This window comes from Lissotriton helveticus, chromosome 12, assembly GCF_964261635.1.
Source record: "Lissotriton helveticus chromosome 12, aLisHel1.1, whole genome shotgun sequence".
Classification (NCBI taxonomy): domain Eukaryota; kingdom Metazoa; phylum Chordata; class Amphibia; order Caudata; family Salamandridae; genus Lissotriton; species Lissotriton helveticus.
In genome coordinates this window covers 663,762,222-663,776,423 of record NC_136073.1, presented here as the reverse complement: position 1 = coordinate 663,776,423, position 14,202 = coordinate 663,762,222, and the positions used below count along the sequence as shown (strand labels likewise).

The 14,202-nt window shown below is 48.0% G+C and overlaps 1 protein-coding gene across 4 annotated transcripts in view; it reads left to right on the top strand.

Annotated features, from left to right (window-relative positions):
* LOC144799917 (anoctamin-10-like) overlaps positions 1–14,202 on the top strand; it is a 394,459-nt gene that overhangs the window by 247,666 nt on the left and 132,591 nt on the right. The gene's annotated exons all lie outside the window — the stretch shown is intronic.

Sequence of the window (14,202 nt, the reverse complement as noted above, 5' to 3'; positions counted from 1 at the left end):
ACAGCGGGGAAGGAGACCTGCAACAAGAATAACAACCATGTAATGCAATATAGATATATACATACATAAACTGCAATGCCTATAGTTGTCTATTGAGTTTTGTATATACCTGTAAAATTCCTCCGTATTCTATTCAGCTTATATTGGTGAAAAATGATCCACACACATCTAAGGATGAAATAACACGTTGTAACCTATATGCACACAGTATCACCCTACCCCTACCCTTGTTCCTCTGATAACACCTACCCACAATATGCAGAGTGTGTCTGAATAGGGGTGAAGAGCTGACTTGTATAGGTTCTGGTTCCCCTGTTAGTGAGATAACACAAAAGAAGGCCCCAATGCATGAGCACTCAGTAATGGCGATTAATATGAAGGATATTCAAATTAGGATAGGTTAGTCACACTACTCCACTTACAACCATGTCTTTCATAGTGGATGGTGTTTAAGCCACAGAGTCTGATTATGTCTCAGAACAAACAACCATAGAGTTTATGTCATCATTTCCTATTACTGGATAGGAACTCTTGTAAAGTAACATAAGTAGCCACACACTCTCAGAAGCCTTCCAAATAGGAAATCCAAAGGTAGTTCCAGGACAATGCGCTACATCTTAGAACACATGCGTCAGAATAGACTGGCAGTCTTTTGGCGTTTTCAGTTTGATTTCTCTGCATGAGTTGAACCAACTCTCCAACACGAGAGAACGCTGAAGGGAGTAGGAAAAGCAGCCGCCTCCCAACCCCTACACAAGATCGTTATTATGGGAAATAACACTGTTACGTTTTTTAAGACAGCAAGCAAGCTGTTCTCGTCTGCCCCGCAAGAACCTGGAAATGGGTTCAACCAACGGTGCAAACGATACGACAGTAATATGTCCACGGGAGTTGCCACATCCACTGAGTGCTCCCGGTATTCAAACAAAGGGAAAGGCGGTGCAAGATGCACCCTTACCAGACCTTCATTCAGCTCTGAGCGTCTCAGCGGCAAAAGTAAACGGCACCCGCTGGTTCACCGGAAGAGATGAAATACTCTCCTTCCATGAACGAAATGACATCAGCAACGTGAGCCCCCATTGAATCATGGGAACTGTAGTTTCACCGACGTCTGTGGCGTTTCGATGTTTACTTTGGTCTCGTCAGTGTTCTCCGGCTGCCCCTCTGGTGAGACCTGACAGTACTCTTGTAATTGTGACTATAAGTGATAGTACTCTTGCTTCAGGGAAAGAAGCCGTTAAAAGAGGGAAGGTGCATTAAGTGAGAGTGAATGGGAAACTATATACATTGTGTAGTATGCCTGAGACCAAGGTGTCCAGCATGGCCATTTAGATAATTCAAAAAATAAGCCATACCTCACAGTAGGTCACATTAGTGTCCTCCAATACTGTGTCAATGAGTCCAAATGGAATCATCGATTTACTCTTGCTTGACTCTCCCCGGTAATTGGCATTAAAATATGTGTTAGAGTGTAAAAATTAATTGACATTGAAATAAGAATAAAACACTTAGAATTTCAAAAAATCCCATCTTATGAGAGAAAGTCAACAAATCAGAAAGTTAACAGCCTATATGTCAGTTCCTCCCCACCATTTAATCCATTGGGGGGCTTTAGTATTCAGGTCAATTATATACCTTGAATCCAAAACCCGGAGATTTTTCTCTCTGTCTCCGCCCCGTATGTGTGGTAAAGCTCGATCTACTCCAAAGAATTGGAGGAAATTATTGTTGCTTTTATGTTTAGCTGAGAAATGGCACGCTACAGGGTAATTAAAGTCTAAAGTCGAGATTGCTCGTCGGTTTTGTAAGACACACATTTTAAGTGGTAGCTTGGTACTCCCAACGTACTGGAGACCACAGGGCACTCCAGTACGTAAACTGTAAAGTCACTATTACAGGTAATCATTTTGGAGATAGGCTTAATTAACCTTGCACCTGTTGTGTAGGTTTTGAGATTTTTACTGTTTTTACATGCCTTACATGAACTACAGATTGTAAATCCATTAACAGGTTTCATCCAGGTATTTTGGATACATTCTTGTGGATAGCTGTGCACCAAATGATCCCTTAGGGAACTTGAACGTTTAAAAGTGAATTTGGGTGATTTACCTACATATTTGCCTATTATTGGGTCAGCTATTAGCGGATTCCAATGAGCTTTCATAGCTTTTCGTAAATGTGTGGCCCCTCTACTGAAGGTGGTGATCATTTTTGGGGCCTTGTTGGTTCTATCGTTTTGATTGGCATTTAATCTAGGAGGTGCATTAAACAATACATTTCTTTGCCTTTGGTCTTTTCTTTAGCCTTTCGTAGGACTTTGTCACTGGTACCTCTCTGTTTGAACCTGTGCTCCTTTGTACTCATTGTACTTTGTTCGGCAAGGAAGCTCCCATTGGTACTTCAGTTGCGGCGTGCACACAGCATCTCACCATAGGGGATACTGTGCACCAAGGGAATGGGATGACTACTGGCCTCATGCAACACAGTATTTCCTGCTGTTTCCTTTCTAAAAAGGCTGGTGGTGACATTACCTTCCACAATTGTTATACTTACATCTAAAAATTCACAGTAGTAACTGCTGATCTTGTGAGTGAATTTGAGATTTAAATTGTTCACTCCTAGCTTTTTGATGAATTCGAGAGCTAGATCTTGGGGACCGTCCCAAATCAGAAATAAATCATCAATATATCTGATCCAGATAAGTGCATGATTAGTATATTTTTCATTTTCCTCCACCCAGACAATCTGTTCCTCCCACCGGCCTAGGAACAAGTTTTCTAGGCTGGGGGCGAGACATGTGCCGATCGCTGTACCAGATCTTTGACAAAATAAGGTTTTTCAAAAAGAGTTGTGAATTATTTATGCCGCATTTATAACATTTGCTGCAATTATTCTCAAATTACATTGTAAATACATTAGATGCGATTATATTGTTCAAAAAATCCTGAACATTGAATTTAATCATGAAATATCAGTATATCAAAATGTTTTCTGACTGCTAAAGTGAAAGATGGACACAGATGTATCTTTTCAGTTTCCGTGAGCATTTTTTTCTATTTCTAAGGGAATTTGCCGTATCAATGTTACTCAAAAAAGGCTATACGCCAAAATGCGTTGTCTTAAACTTGGTGCACAGTAAATCTTTTGTGCAGTCTCCTGGTGTGCCGCTCTTTATTTCCGTCATTCGGTGGATTGAGTGAGGATTTAAAAAAATATATATATATATATCTATGTGTGTGTGTGTGTGTGTGTAAAAAAGTATGTTTGTGTGTGTTTACGTGTGTCCAGATTGACTAGAAGCTTTCTTTAGAAACACATGTCAATAAAACCCTAGCCACTTGCCATGGACATATGAGAAACCGGAGAAGAATTGTTCCTTTACTCCCACAGCCAGCGAGAAAAATGATTGTGCAGTGCACAGTATTAAGCAGAATTGATTACTGTAACACCTTTCTGCTGGGAGCTCCAGACTACCTGCTTAAAGGACTTTACACGACACAAGTGATGGCTTCTACATTAGTGATGAATAAAGCTAGTTTTGACTCTGCATCAGGTACGTCAAAAGAGCTCTAATGGCTATCTGTTAAAGGAAGAAGTATTTTGAAAGCCATGTCCACAAAGCTATAAATGAAACTGGACCTTCGCCACTACAAAAGAATTGTTGCCACTAGAGACCTTTGGGAACCTTTAGATTGCCATCAGCAAACCTTGTCTGTGTGCCCAGGTTTAAGAAAACAAGGGTAGGTGAGAGAGCTTTGCAAGTCAAGGCAGCGCAATTATGGAATAAACTGCTAAATTCCCTCAGTGCGATTGGAGATCTGCTGAGCTTTAGGAAGAACCTAAAAGCGTGGCTCTTCCCTAAGTAGATGAAGTAATTTACGGTTCTTCTGTCTGCTAACACTAGTAAAGGTTACTCTTTGCATCGTTTGGTGGTTTGATAGCACCAAGATGCCTGTCAGTTGAATGTTACGCTCTATAAATTGTTAATAATATCAATATATATATATAAAAACGTGAGGAAGCCCGGTTTCAGGTGAAACTCGTCACCAATAAAACTTCTTCTGAAACTTAAAACTGTGGAGTGTGAGCCTTCAATTTATAGTTATAGTTAGGAAAACTTAATTCATTATTTCTGTACAAATCCAACTTAAACTACACAATCCTTAGAAATTGTAGAGTTACCATCCTCCACCCACAAAGCCTGGCAGTGCCACTGCTCAAACATGGTAAACCTGCCCATGATAAAAAAAGCTTATTGACCATTGTTGATGTTAAATATTGATTATAAGATCCTTAGCCAAAATTATGGCCACTAGACTTCTCCCACACATGCCGCAACTCATACACTCCGACCAAGCGGGATTAATACCGGGCTGTAAAACAGCAATCAATATACAGAGGCTCCTTACAATTTTAGAGGCAAACACTTGTGACCAAGAAGAGGCGGCAGTTTTTGCAGTAGATATAGAGAAGGCATTTGATAACCTTGGGTGGCCATTTCTGTACGTAGTATGGAGCACTTTGGATTGGGACAGGGGTTTGTGAAGTGAACAAGCCTATTATATACAGACCCAATATCAAAGTCTGGATGGGGGTCACCATATCTGACAACTATCAGGTGAGCCGGGGAACCAGGCAGGGTTGCCTGTTGTCTCCCGTTGTTTGCTCTGGCAATGGAGCTGCTGACGTGTCAGGCATGGACTGGGAATATTTACGGGAGGATAGAGATCGGAGGCAACATCCATTATATGGCACTATATGAGGATGACCTCCTGAACTTTTTAAGGAACATGACCTCAACACTCGAGGGGGCTCGTAGGATGCTGGATAAATTGGGAGCGCTCTTGAGGTTTGCGAGTAAATTGTCAGAAATCACATTTATTCCCTACAGTGGTGCATCGCAACTATCCCCGGGACTTGGCTCTAATACAGTGGGAACCCTGTTGCTTACAGTATCTAGATGTGCAACTAGTTAATGACCCAGATGACCTATTTGAGAGAAATGTTGCTAAGGCGATCCATACTCTCAAGACAAATGTGGAATTCTGGTCAATACTCCCCCTCTTGGTTGTAGGTCGAGTGACATTGTTGAAAATGGTTGCACTGCCCTTACTTTTACATTTCTTCACTGTGTTACCGGTCTGGATTCCTTGAGCGTTATTTACAGAACTCGATTCCCTCCTTATCACATTCAGTTGTGGAACAGCTGTTGAGGAGTGGCCTTGACCACACTGCAGAGACCGGTAGAAGACGGAGGCCTAGCAGCCCCTACTTCGGAGCATATTACCTAGCAGCACAACTTCAGTGGCTGACACATTGGTTAGCGGGCAGACTAGTACTGGGTAGGGCTATGGGCCCTTTTATCCCCGACCTTGGTTGGTTACTTAAAATCCCCATATTGGTTAGATGCCCCACTGAGGATGACACTATGGAATTTAGGGTATTGCTATGCTGCTGGGACCATTGCTTGTGGAAACCGCAGGTGAAGGTACCATACTTGCCTGATTTCCCCATAACATCATTGAAGGTCCCACCACATGGAAGGGACTGGTGAGGGTGATTAGAATGGAGAGAAGCAGGAGCGACTAAGGTAGATGTCATGTTTCATGTATTATTTCTGCACTGTACATAACTGCAATTTATTTGTAACATTATATGTTTTATTGTCTTGGGTGTGTCATTATCTGTTTCGTTTGACTCGATTGTTGTAAATATTGTATATTTGTAATGATTGGATTTTTTGTAGATACTGTGTACATGAACTCACTGTTCTGATGGACATTTTGTTTGTGCTTATTTTTTGAAACTGTAAAAAATCTTCTAGAAAAAACGATAGAATAAATGCGTTTGGAATAATTATCCAGTGGTCACGTGGTACGTGTTGATTACGTGGCTGTAGAATTTCTTTGAGAATTTTTTCCTGTCCAGCCAATTTTTTCTGTTTTCCTTGTTGTTGAGATCCGGGCTGGGTGGATGTAGGATCCAAAATCTTCATTGTTTCACATGTTTGAGACTGGAGCACTCCTCCCATTTGAGGAATTCAGCTCAAGATATGACCGACCCCAAGGTCACTTTCTGCTGCATGGCACTGTAATAACTGCAGTGGATAAACACTGTGGGGGTGGGCCTATCTGAACCTTGCACACATAAGAGTGGTCACTACATCCTAACATCATCAGGCTTTCAAGGCGTTGGCTTGTCTATATTGAGCGTTCAGAGAGGACATATTGCGCCCACTCATCAACCTCTGGACTTGTTGGGAGGAAGATCTTGGGAACCCAATTCCAGAGAAGGACTGGAAGACTATATTGGATGGGATCCCTAAAATATTGAGAAAGGCCCGCTTTAAGTTGATAAACCTTTATGTCTTGCATGGGGCGTATCTCAACCCTGGTGTCTGAATCGACATTTTCAAACAACCATTGTGAAATGCCTGCGATGTGGTGAGGAGGGGGCGTAATTCATGCACATGTTTTGGTATTTTCCGATACTCACTAAGAACTGGGAGGAGATCACTAACGTACTCACTGAAATGAAGAAGAGAGAAGTCGCCTGCACCCCGGGACATTGTTTATTACATTGGTTCCCTCAGACTGCCAAAACTAAAGCTACACGCTGCTTTCAAGACCTAACCTTCATATTAGCAAATCAGGAAATAAGATTAAATTGAAAGACACAGGGGGGGTCCTAAGGTGACAGTTTGGTGGAGAGAATTGGAATGGTGGGCGGGCTATGAGGGTTTAGTGCTGCTCCAGAAAGCACATCAAGGACGTGGTTTGCTTGACTTGGCCAGAGCTTTGGAGACATTGGTCAGATAGCATAAAGCACCCAGAACCTTCGCTCCCGGAGGCATCGGATGGATCCTATTAAAAAGTTGATGGAGATAATTGGTTACAGAGCAATTGCCTCTGTAATTTTAGAACTGTTGACCTGGAATAGACATTACGATACTACCTAATGACCCCTAAAGATTCTCGGAATATCTGATAGAGACATCTAGCCGCAGATTCCTTTCCTTAAAATTTCCAGGTGTCAGGCTGGATCCGGAAGATTTTTCTCTGCAGTACCCCTGATCGCCGGTAGATGGCATTGGTCGAATCTGCGTGATGTCTGTGTCGTCAATATTACCACTACTCAGACGCGTTGACGTCAGTTCTTTTCTCACCCCAGCGCTGATCCGTTGAAGAGAGCTACCCCCTGTCAATTTTTGACAGATGTTTTGTAAACTTCTTAGGTGTGTAGAATGTCAAGTAAGAAGACATAACGGGTTCAAGTCATGTGGCGCCTGTCACTGATCCATGTTGATCTTGGACTCCCACTAAGTGTGTCTCTGGTGCCTAGAGCGCTACCACGATTAAAAAGTCGTGCTCCAGCTGCTGGGCCATGGCGCTGAAGGCTTTGAGGGAGCCCATAAAGCTGCTTGCGGCCTGATGCCTGGCAACTCAGAGGTCACCTCGGAGGTCTTGATCCTGGCCCAGGTCTCGGTCGAGAAAAAGGTCTGAGCACCGCTCCGGTAAATCGAAGTCCTCTGTCGATGTCAGGTAAGAGTCACCACAAAAAACACAAGAAGTCGAAGCGTGCTTCAACTTCATCCCACGGGTCTCACAACAAAGCGGAGGAACCTCTGCGTTTGAGGCCCTGCTCCGCGGAGCATGTGCCTGGGTTGGCGCCACGTTTCCATGCCTTTCCGGGAGCTAACCCCGCCCAGCCTAAGGAGTTCTATGACCCATGTGTGCCATATTTGGGCGGCGTGACCCTGCCAGCGTGCCTTTGAGCCCCGCAGGCTCAGATGATGGAGGAGTCCCCGTGGGTCCCGGACCAGCGCCAGTCGCACCTTCGCAGCAACCTTCTCCAGCGCAGAGATCGTCAGTGGTCACTACCCGATCCTCACTTCTGACAACACAGAGCCAGTGGGGCATCCTCCCATGCCGAGACTGACACCGACGGAGCCGTATGGCTCTATGATGTTCAACCTGCCATATTCTGAAGGGTTAGGGATGGATGAAGAGGATTGGGAAATCCTGCCCCCATAGGATATGGACTGGTATGAGGAACTGAGTAATGCCAATGGTTTGGACACCTCCACAGACTCTGGTATGCTGGTTCCACCTACCCTGGCTACGGAGGAGGGCGTCATTTTCTATGGGGGTGCGACTATGGCGGGCGTAGGGCTGCGAGGGCCTTGACCTGCTGCTCCCTATAGTGACACTAAAGTCTTGACAGAGGTCCTGCAGGCTGGGGTCTCCAGCTCAGAACCCTTACAGTCTTTTAATGAGGCCTTAACGGATGTCTTTCAGGGTACCTGGTCCAAGCCCAGCACATGGGCTCCTCTAAATTGGATGATTGCCCGCCGCTATCGCCCTGCACCGGGTGACCCAGTTTTCCTCAACGCCCAGCCCACCCCACAAAGCTTAGTGGTACAGGATTCCACTTTCCGTGGCACGTTTTCTTCTGCACCCACGGACAGGGAATTCAAGATACTGGAGGGTTTTGGAAAGAAAATGTTTTCTTCCGCCAGTCTGGCATTGAGGTCGATGAACACCGCATGCCTTTTGGTCTGGTATTCCGGTTCAATATGGCACACGGTTGCGCTGGTGCTGCCCAAAGTCTGGGAGGAGGACCGGACTCTACACTCCCAAGCTATTTCCAACGGGAGAGATGCAGCAAAGTTTGCCATCATATGTAGCTTGGACATGACAGACACACTGGGCAGAGCAATTTCTATGACGGTGGCCGTACGATGCAGCTCCTGGCTGAGAACGTCTGGTTTTTCGGGGGATGTCCAAGCTAACCTCATGGACGTGCCCTTTGATGGCTCCCATCTCTTCGGAGAAAAAGCAGATGCTGCCCTTGAGCAATTCAAGGACTCATGGGCCGCGGGCAAGTCCTTGGGCCTCACCGCAACTTCCCGGCAGGCGCCTGCTTTTTGCTCCTTTTGTGGCTACGGAAGGGGCTATCAATCACGCCAACCCTATTCCAGCCAGAGGGTCCGCACGCTCAGCAGCCTCTGTGGGGCCGTGGATGCGGTTCACCCCGACCCTGTGGGTTGGGAGGCTAGAAGTCGAGTGAAGCCACGATCTCCGCCTCCTCCGCAAAACCTTCCTAGTCCGATCCCCCAAGATCGTTCACAGCAAATCAGTGGCAGAGTACGCCACCATCTCCACCACTGGCAGTACCTCACATCAGACAGGTGGGTGTTGCAGATAGTTTGATAGGGTTACTCCCTCCCCTTTGAGACTAACTCTCCATCTATGCCTCCTGTGAACGATCGGCTGATGGAGGTTCACCTTGCTCTGCTCCGCGAAGAAGTCAAGACTCTCTTGGCCAAGGGAGCTAAAGAAAGGGTCCAAAATAGGCTGTGGTTGTTATTCCCTCTATTTTCTGGTCCCAAAGAAAGACTCAGACCTTCGTCCTATCCTAGACCTCAGAGCCCTCAACTACTTCCTCAAAAAGGAGAACTTCAAGATGCTTACCCAGCTCAGGTCCTGTCTGCCAAGGACCCGGTAAACTGGATTGAAGCGCTGGACTTGCAGGATGCCTATTTTCATATCCCCGTCCTGCATGCCCATCGTCAATACCGGTGGTTTACGGTGGGTCACAAGCATTTTCAATTTGCAGTGCTCCCCTTCGGCATCACCAGCGCCCCTCCAGTGTTCACCAAGGTGATGGCGGCGGTGGCAGCCCATCTGCGTAGATCAGGGGTTCCAGTCTTTTCCTATCTTGATGACTGGTTGTTGAAGGCGGGCTCGCCCCAAACAGTTGTCTATGCACAGTGGCACATGCGGGCTCTGCCATGGGTCCTGAATTTCCAATGGACACAGCATTGAGGAAATCTCGCTGACCTGGTTCAGATTTCGGAAGGCTCTACAAAAGACCTGCAGTGGTGGCTAACAGACCGCGATTGGATCAAGGGCAGACCCCTCTCCCTTCCCCGCCCAGTTCTCACAGTAGTGACAGATGCGTCCCTTCTGAGATGGGGTGGCCATCTGGGAGAGTTTAAGATCAGAGGGCTCTGGTCTCCAGTGGCAGACAAGCTCCAAATCAATCTGTTGGAGCTTCGGGCGGTCCGACTGGCACTGTAAGCCTTTTTACCATCCATAAAGGGAGGGCTGATACAAGTGTTCATGGACAACACTACTGCCATGTGGTACTGCAACAAGCAGGGTGAAGTGGGGTTGTGGACTCTTTGTCAAGAGGCCCTGCGTCACTGGACTTGGCTGGAACAACAGGACATTTCCCTGGTGGTTCAACACCTGGCCGGTTCTCTGAAAGCTAGGGCGGACAAGCTCAGCCGAAGGTGCCTTGTGGATCACAGGTGGCGTCTCCATCCGGAGATGGTACAAGGTCTTTTTCAGCAGCAGGGAAAGCCTTGGTTAGATCTGTTCGGCTCCGACGAGAACGTGCAATGTTGGCAGCTTTGCGCGTTGGAGTTTCCAAGGAACATGTTAGTGATAGATTCCGTACCTTAGAATAACCCCCAGGCGTCAGACTGGATCCGGAAAGCTTCCGTCAGCAGTACCCCTGCGCGTCGGTAGGTGTTGTTGTACGGCTCTGCATACATCGTTGGCATCGTAGTCGCCGAGATGACGTCGCTGGAGCTACTTGGATGTGCCCACGCACACTGACGTCAGTTGATTCTTTTTCCGTGCTAGCAAGCGCAGATCAGGAGAGAGCGGTACCCCCAGTTACTTTTTGACTGAGCTATTTTTGGGACTTTTTGTCACTGTTTTTCGAGTCTTCGACTCCTGGTGTTTGGGGACGCCCGGTTTTAAGTCTTGCGCGGCTTGTCCCCGCATGATGTCGGTGACAAATCTGCACCATGAGTGTCTATACTGTCTGGGGCACTATCAGAACTCCGAGTCGTGCCCCGAATGCGGGGCCCTGGCTCCTAAAACTTTGCGGGACCGGTCCCAAAAGTTGCTGGAGGCCCGCGAGTCAGCTCCACGCCGTTCAAAGTCCCGGTCCCGTGGGAGGTCGTGGGACTGGTCGCGGAGCCGCCATCACCATCGTTCGACGAAGTCTTTGCACTCTGAGTCGGGTAAGGCGAAGCACAAGAAATCGAAGAAGCGACGTCGCTGTTCGCCTTCTCCTAGCCTGTCGCGTGATACGACTGAGGGTGCGGGTAGCGCCGCCTCCGCGGTACCGGCGGAGCATACGCAGTTGCTGATGGCCTACCCACCTTTTCCTGGTCCATCAGCGACTCCTTCCCAGCTGCAGGAGTTCCTGTCAGCCATGGCACGCGTCTTTGGCCCTTCGGGCCCCGTTGCCAATCCTTTGGGCCCTGCGGGTCGACTGGGGGTCCTCGCTCTTCGACGTCGTCGACTACTCTGGTCTCGATGCTGAGAGACCCCCATGGATCCATGCTTGGACCCCACCCGATGCTGGTTAGCCTAGTACGACCTCCACCGATGTTGACGGCGCTGCTGCTGGCGTCGGCCGGCTTCCCGACCGATACCGTCCCCGGCTTCCACCCCAACGTGGGGACGGTGCCGGACCGGTGTCGATCAACGCCAATTCTGACGCCGATGGGGGATTTCTATCCCTTTCTCCATCCAACTCCTTCTTTTCTGCCTGCCCAGCAGGTTGTGGAGGACTGGGAGGACTGGGAGGGGTCTGAGGACCCTCTCGCAGCCCAGTGCATGTTAGACCCGGACTGGGAAGAGGAAATGTAGGATGCAGATGACCTGGAATTTACTCCAGAACCTGGCACACTATCTCCTCCTACCGTGGCTACGGAGGAGGGTGGTAAATGTTCTGTGGTGTTGCGTAGGGCGGCCGAGGCTTTCCACCTGGAGCTCCCTACAGTGGCCGTCAGAACTAACCTCCTGACAGAAGTGCTTCGGCCGGCGTCTACCTCTGTGGAGACGCTGCTGCCCTTTAATGACGCACTTTTGGATGTTCTTTTGGGCACCTGGTTGAGGCCCAACACAGGGGCTCCTGTGGATAAGAACGTGGCCCGCCGCCATCACCTGGCCCCGGGCGACCCCATTTTCCTCTCCCAACACCCTACCCCGGAGAGCTTGGTTGTCCAAGCCTCTGCGTCCCTTAGCGCATTCCCTTCCGCACCTCCAGACAGGAAATCCAAGAAACTGGTACAATTTGGGAAGAAAATGTTTACTTCCGCCAGTTCAGGCCTGTGGTCTAAGAACACTGAATGCCTCTCCGTTATTCCCATTCTGTGTGGTACACAGTTGCGCAGGTGCTGCCTCAGTGTCCGGAGGAGGCCCGGACGTTGCTCTCCCAAGCCTTTACTGAGGGGAGAGACGCAGCCAAGTTCAAAATTTGTTGTGGCCTTGACACCGCCGACTCGCTGGGCAGAGCGGTTTCCTCGACAGGGGCGCTTCGCCGCCACGCCTGGCTGAGGACGACTGGCTTTTCCGGGGATGTCCAAAACACTCTGATAGACATGCCGTTTGATGTCATTCGCCTTTTTGGCGACAAGGCAGACAGTGCGTTGGAGCATTTTAAGGACTCTCGGGCTACGGCCAAGTCCTTGGGCCTTTCGGCCACGTGCACTCCTTCTGCTTCTGCTTTTCGCTTCTTTCGTGGCCAAGGAAGGGGCGCCCAAACACATTTGTTTCATAGCCACAGGCCTGCGCAGCAACAGTCTCAGTGCTGCTGCGGACGTGGGACACGCAGAGATGGGTCACGGGGCCAGCGGGCGGGTCAGTCCACCACTTCCCCTGCAGCCACTTCCTCCAAACCTTCCTAGTCTGGTGTTTCAGTCCCACCGCATGCCTGTGGGAGGCAGGATTCACCAACACCTCCCCCAATGGCGCACCATCACTTCGGACAGGTGAGTTCTGCAGATAGTCCGACGAGGCTACTCCCTCCCCTTCAAGACTACCCCTCCAGCCATGCCACCTCAGGACCACTGCATGTCAGGGGATCTTGCACCGCATCTCCAGGGAAGAGGAGCGTCTCCACCGACCCAAAAAGAGCGTTATAATTTTATCTTGTTTGCACTAAAGATTTCCCTGGTCGATGACCAACTCTTTATAGGATGTGTGGGATCAAAGAAGGGGCATACAGTTCAAAAGAAGAACCTCTCTTCGTTGGGTCATCCTCTGTATAAAAATCTGTTATGCCTTGGCAAAGAAGCAGTCTCCTGAAGGCCTTAGGGCCCACTCCACCAGGTCGAAGGCAGCCACCACAGCCCTCCACCGTGGGGTTCCGATTGCTGATATCTGTCAAGCTGCCACAGGGGTGTCTGCACACATTTGGCAGACACTATTGCCTGGACTCTCCAGTTCGCAGAGAAGACCTGTTTGTCTTCTGCAGGACTTTCTGGTCTAAAACTTTTCCGCAGTCCCTCCTACGGGGAAGGTATTGCTTGGGTATCTGTTCAAAGGTAAGGAATCTGCAGCTAGATGTCTCTATCTGATGGACAAGTTACTTCCCTTCGGTAACGCCTTATCTGGTTGAGGCATGATCCAGTCGCAGATTCCTTACCGACCAGCCCATCCTCCCAGCACTGTGGAATTGTTTTTAGTATAAGGGATGTTCCCCTTCAGGGCCCTAGCTGTTCTTTTTTAACACAACATGGCCAGTAACTTCTTGGCTCCCCGCCTCTGACGTGATAAGTCCTGAAAAGTACTGACGTCAGAGGGGCAGTTATATTGACAATGCGGACGTCATGACGAACACGATCCTGACGATGTCCTACGGAGTCGACTGAAAGCCACCTAGCTCTACTGCTTAGAAATATCTTCCAGATCCAGCATGACTGACGCCTGGAAGTTCAAAGGTAAGTAATCAGCGGCTAGATCATGTCCCTACCAAATAAGGTGTTACTGAAGGTAAGTAACATGTCCAACAACACTTAAGCTTAATGTAGAGATAACTACTGTGCTAGGAGCCATAGGGGCACGACAGAGGGGGAGGGAGGCCTGTATTACAATAGGTGGTAAGTTTTAAGCAATTGTTACGTTGAATACTGAATGCGAATTCATTGATGGAATCCTACTTCTTTAGCATGCACATATAATTTGTCTACTGTCATTCATGCACCTCTGTACATAGTGCTGTCAACTTGCTAGGCTTCCTACATTAACTATAACTCACACCTACGCCATCCACAGCTTATATCCTTTCATATTATATCACTTAGAGCATGATAAATGATATCATTCATAACAAGCCTCATGACATCTCAAATGGCATTATTTATAAGAACTCTGAACATGGTAGCCAGAATGAGGT